Below are 6,000 nucleotides of genomic sequence, written 5' to 3'. Positions count from 1 at the left end.
CTTACTTTTATATCTCACAGTGACTAAATTTCACAAATTGCAATTTTTTTTCATAAGAAGTTACTTTATCTGGTGCAACTTTCTATCTCCAAATTGTGACTGTGTAACTCCCAATTACTTTAAATGACTTTAAATCTTGCAATTGGATTTTTTTTCTCACAATTGCAACTTTTTATCTCACATTGTGACTTTATTATAAACTTATATCACAAGAAAAAGCAATTTTAACAAACAAGAAAAAAAAATGTTGTATTCTCCATCTGTTTGAATGGCATCATTAATGCCCCTCACCATGTCCGCTTTGTGGAAAATATATAGACAATGCAACTGGTGGTTCAGCTTTGCTTGTAAATTTGAAGGCATTTAGAAAAAGGAGCATGCATTTGTCTGTCCCCTCAACCTTGATCAGGTCAATAAAGCTCTTGCAGTGGATGAAATAAGCTCAATGATAGGCACAGAGGTAATGACAGAGCTTAGATGCAGAGTTGAAGAAAATGAATCTGACCTGATATAATAGAAAGGGAAATGAAACGGCCAAATATCACTCAATAGAAAGACCAAATGAAATGTCACCGACAGTGCTTCATTCAGATGTCCTCACCTGATGATTCATCAAACCATCACTTGTCATGTGTACGCTTTCTAACTTTTTTTTTTTTATCGTCATGCACTTGAAAGTTCTTACTTCAGCTATTTGAAACTTCAAGTGCAAGAGGAAATGGGTGACCTATAAATCCTTCATCGCTCACACAAATCCAGTCAATTGTCTGCAATCCACTCCTGAGAGTTAATGTCATAAAGTTAGATGTCCCTGATGCTTCTAGCTTTGTCACACTCTGATTCTCCTGGTGCTTTTCCCCAAATTTTGGCATGCTGCCTCACTGCTTTGGACCCTCCTTCTCTGACTCCGACTATCAAAACAACAGTCATTAGGCAAATTTGCTTTGGTGCAAGATTATGTTAATTATCGCCAAATTATCACTTCATTAAAGCGGGTAGAGATAAATTATCTTTTTGATGAAATGGTTGCAGAATGGAAAAAATAATGATCCGACTAAAATAAATAAATAAATGCAGACTTGCGCAAATGAAATAAATAACTAATCAGAGGGAGCAGGCGGCAAGCCGTTCTCTCGCTGCACAATGGGATGTGACAGAATGAGTTTTATAGAGAGCCGAGGCCACCCGTTCCTTCCAGCACCCTCTGTGTACAGCTTTCTATAGTGGGACCCATACACTTTCCTAATTGAGGTATACATTAATCATTCCAAATACCAATTATAATGAAGGCCTTCATCAGCCTCGCACTGCACCCTTTGTTTCCAAAACAAAGTGTGCTGCTCCAAGGAAAGACTGTGGTATAATTTTGTAGATTGATGTCTCCATAATAATCATTATTATTGTAGGTATTATCCTCATGACAAATTTGGCTCTGCTTCTTTCGGGGCGAATGCAATTATGTTTGAATGCCAGCGCGACTGAAAACACGGCAGTGGAGGTATTCAGACTTGTTTTGAGATGCCATAGCCTACCACCGCATTATACCTGAATGTGTGTCAGAGGAGATTATAATGCTGAAGCCAGTGCCCAAGTACAGTATTTTCTAACTCTGGTCTTAGAATGGTGGAAAGATTGGATTGCCATGGCAACGTCAGCAGGGCACCTCGTTCCCTGTTGCTGGCCTGTGGTTGGTGGCACATAAAAACAGATGGAATGGGTTTGGCTCAGAGAGCATATGCTCAGATGGGTGTCTATGCCTGCGTTTGGCTTTTGTCCTTAATCTAGGGAGGCCTGAACAGTTCATTGTGTCCAGGTACAATTAGTACTCTTACTGTATTTACTGTATGTTCTTATTTTGATATATTTATTTATTTGTTAACCTTACTAGTCTAGTGAGTTTCAGTCTAACCTTACTACTAGTGAGTTCTTCCATTACCTCTTTATTGGGATCCTGTTGGAATAGAGACAGTCCATAAATCATGCTGTATGTTTACATGCTGTTCAAAAGTTCAATTTTATTTGTATATTTTTTAAAAATACAATGACATTACAAATTTTCAGCTGCCATCACTCCAAGTATCAGTGTCACATGATCCTTCAGAACATTCAAAACATTTCTTATTATTATCAATTTTGAAAACAGTTATGCTGCTTAATAATTATTTGAAAACTGAATTATGAATAAACATTGAATAAAAAGTTTTAAAAAGCATTTATTCACAACATAAAAGTCTTTTGCTCAGTTTAATGCATTCTTGCTGAATAGGTTATTTCTTTCTGACTATTTTAAACGGTAGTGTAAATATATCCAACAATTGCATAAATGAAAATGTATGACATCCTTTTGAAAAAGCATCTCACAGAAATTAAGTTTGTCCTTTTCACTGCATCTGGCTGGCTTTGTTTGATCTCTTTTCCCATTAATATGACCACAGTACATTATAATTATGTTTGATTATGTTATTGTGTAAGACATTTGGCGGCGAATATACAACATGAAGTTTGATTTAGCTCACCTTCTGTCTGTTAAATCATGATTATGTTTGCCAGCGCTGCGTACGTGTTCACTTGCACAAAGCTTTTACTCAGGCCAGTGCTCCATTTTCTTAGACATGACAGCATCTTAAATCTAGATTTCAGAGTGCAGAAAGATGAAATAAACTGTTGGCTTTGGCTGAGCTGAATCCAATGCTTTTGCATTTAGATCTCTGTGACTTCATGGCTTTTTGCTTTTCCTTTCCTTTCCCTTCACTTATCTTTTCTCTTTCAGCCAAGCAAGGAAATTGCTCCTCTCAATCGGTTGCTGTAGTAGCCCAGTGCTCCTCTGTCTGAGCAAACTGAAACACATAATCCCCTCAGGCTCCACTGTAATGGCACTGCAGCATTGCACTGAAACTCACTCACTCATTGGTTACGTCATCAGAATATAGGTATGTCTTCCTGTTCATTTCAAATTAGTTGGATAAGGTTTGGAAAGACATTCAGCAGGCATAGGGCAACCTCTTCTCGAGCCTCTCCACTGTAGTTATTTACCATTGTCATGAAGGCAATTTTAGGGACCTTATACAGTATATCTCCAAGTTAAGTGGTCTGAATAAAGGCGCGTTAGCAGCAGAGCTTTATTGTGATTTCTGTAGCTCTACAGTTCCCACTTCCCACAAACTGTAGATTGAACCTGCGACCTTTGTGTTGGCGGTTGAGATGTTTTGAATTTAGCATATGATTTGGCCACCGTGATTAAATAAACACCGTAGAGTGGGCTCTCAGTCATTGTGAACCAAAGGCAGACTCCATACCCTACAAGGTTATGGAAATGTCCCGGTGGTGAAGTTGTTTACGGATTATAGACCTTTGTGGTTGTTCTGCTAGACAGCCAGTGCTGAAATATTAGGCATAGCGCAAATAAACATCAGTCTAATGGGAGACTATATTTTCCATGTACAAGTCAACAACAGTACAGCTATAAATGTGATCTACTGTATAATTTGCAACTATCTCCTTTCTTTTTAATACAGCTCTACCTCTGATGATCTTCCCAAGTCAGGCTCAAGAGACACAAAATCCAATTTAGTCCTCCCGCTGTACTCCGTACACCTGTCCTCTGAGCTCTGGGCTCATTTTCAGCTTTTTGTTTCCACCTTTAATTAACAACTGAGAAAACAATGGTAACATGCACCACTAAATAGTGCAATGTCACACAGTTCAGCGGAGACTTCCGTCGACCACAATATTACTCTTGAATGGAATTAATCCCATTCTGGCTCACTCGCTTGCAAAGTACACTAATACGCTGTGTTATATTATTCATTTATTCATGTGGGTTACCATGGAAATATATTCCTTTTGTTAATTGTCAGTGATTTTGTGTTTACAGTTGCTTTTAATGCATGTTGATTTCAACGGCAGATATTTTGTGCCAACAAAAGGCATACCATATTACTTTAGTCGTGTGATTTGCTACTGGGGGCATTAAGTGCTTGTTAACAGGTGCATGTTATTGTCTCGTGTTCTTTGGCATCCACAATTTGTGTCCTTTAATTGCATGCACTTGGTTTTGGTTTTCGCACTTGAGGAATGTCTGATTGGGTGTTGATTAGAGAACGAGTTCTCCATATCCACATGAATGGTGTTTAGAGATTCAGTTTGTGATAAAGGGCTTGCGATTCAGGGTGAATGGTATTTCACAATGGTATTTCATTGAAATGCATAATCTGTAGATAATAATCAAAGACATCTTAATATAGATTTGGACACATGTATGATATTGTTCAGTCTCCTCTATGACACAGGGAAATTGTGAGGATGGGGAAAACATGCAATCTGAGATGAGATGGCAAATTTCCTTTCATTCTGGTCTTTTCTTTCAGTCGTTTTGCTCAGTAACATGAATGAGTTTGGTGAGCTGTCTTGTAGGTAAAGATTAGATGTCAACACGTATTCCCATATAGTTAAATGTTTCTTGTCTTTACAAACTGGCCAAAAGTTTCCCACTATATAGCTTTACTTGGTCATTTTTCTGTGCCATGATCAGTACACGGTGATGTCACATCACATTACTTAGCAACGTAATCTGCATTTGTTTTATTTAATCCAAAACCAACATGCCAACATGAGCTGGGCTTCAAAGCAAACTGCTTCCTATTGATACTGAACATGTTCTTTGGATGTGAAACAAAGCTTAAGCACGGCTAAAAGGGAAAAAAATCCCACATTTGAGGATGGATCCAGAAAAATAATTAGAAAACTAACTGGACAGAACATAAAAATGTTAGTGGGCAAGCTAGTGTATCATCTGTTTACTGTTTAAATCGGAGAAGCTGTTTGTTTGACAATGTCAAAATATTCTGTCTCCCTGTAGCTTCATTCAGCTCTCCTACAGATGGATTTTTCTCTTTGAGCTTCCTGCCTTATCTGTAACAGTTCAACATTATGATAAAAACTTTGGCTGCACAGAGCAGAAAGCTTTTCCCTCTGGTGTGAGACTCCAAGATGTTGAGGAAGAACACAGTGAGTTCACTCTCCTCAGGGCAACAGGGTCACCACAGGGAGATTTTTCCAAAATATTGAAATATTTGCTCAGTGCGTTGTGTGTTTTCTTTTTGCCTTCCACAAAATGAATGCCCTGGGAGAAAATCATTTTTCATTATATCATGCATAACCATTGTAATCTTGATCAAAATGACCAGATGAGTGCTTTGAGCTCTCTCATCATGAGGTTTTTAAAAGTCATTGTAGTGTGGAGAGAACATTCACAGCATTGTCTGTTTTAATGAATAAATGTAATCAATGTCTGTGTTCTAAAACCTAGTGACATGTACTTTGTGAATTGTGAAATTACAGAGTGCAATACAATGAGCTCCATTAAAAAAACATTCAAGATGGTGGACAAGTTGAGAGAAATAGTCATTTTAAATATTCTTATGTCATTCAGTAGGCTAATGAGAAGTATTTATAAGATGCCTCTTTTTATCCTTTGAATTAGGCAGTCCCAAAATGCATTGCATTGAATTACATAAAAAATATTTATGTGGATGATTTGAGAAAAAATATTCTTTGTGAACATATTTAAGTTGAACTAAAATTGACTACCCAGTATTTGTTTGTTTTATATGTTTATGCTTAGAGAATCACGGCGTTAGCATAGCAACAGGCTAACTTCAAATGTGATTGTTCTCGAAACTTGATTGATCTCCTGCTCGCATTTGGAATGGCAAAATTTTATATGACCATAATTTTGGAACTAAATTATATTTATTTATAAATTAATTCATACATCATTTTGTATGAATAATCTGTTATGCATATTGTTTATTCAACCAAAGAGAGTGTGCACTGCGGTGTTGCAATGCAAAATAAATGTAGTTTTTTCAGATGCTAGTATGATGATGATGATGATTTGATCTAGTCTCAGAATGAATATTAATCATTCCTTAGATAAGCTATCCCTGGAGTTCAGCCATTAACACATGCTCCAACACCCTGCCAAAAAACCTTGCCTGC

The sequence above is a fragment of the Scardinius erythrophthalmus genome (genome assembly GCF_964197995.2).
Source record: "Scardinius erythrophthalmus genome assembly, chromosome: 13".
In the NCBI taxonomy this organism is placed as follows: Eukaryota; Metazoa; Chordata; class Actinopteri; order Cypriniformes; family Leuciscidae; genus Scardinius; species Scardinius erythrophthalmus.
This window is presented reverse-complemented; position numbering follows the sequence as displayed.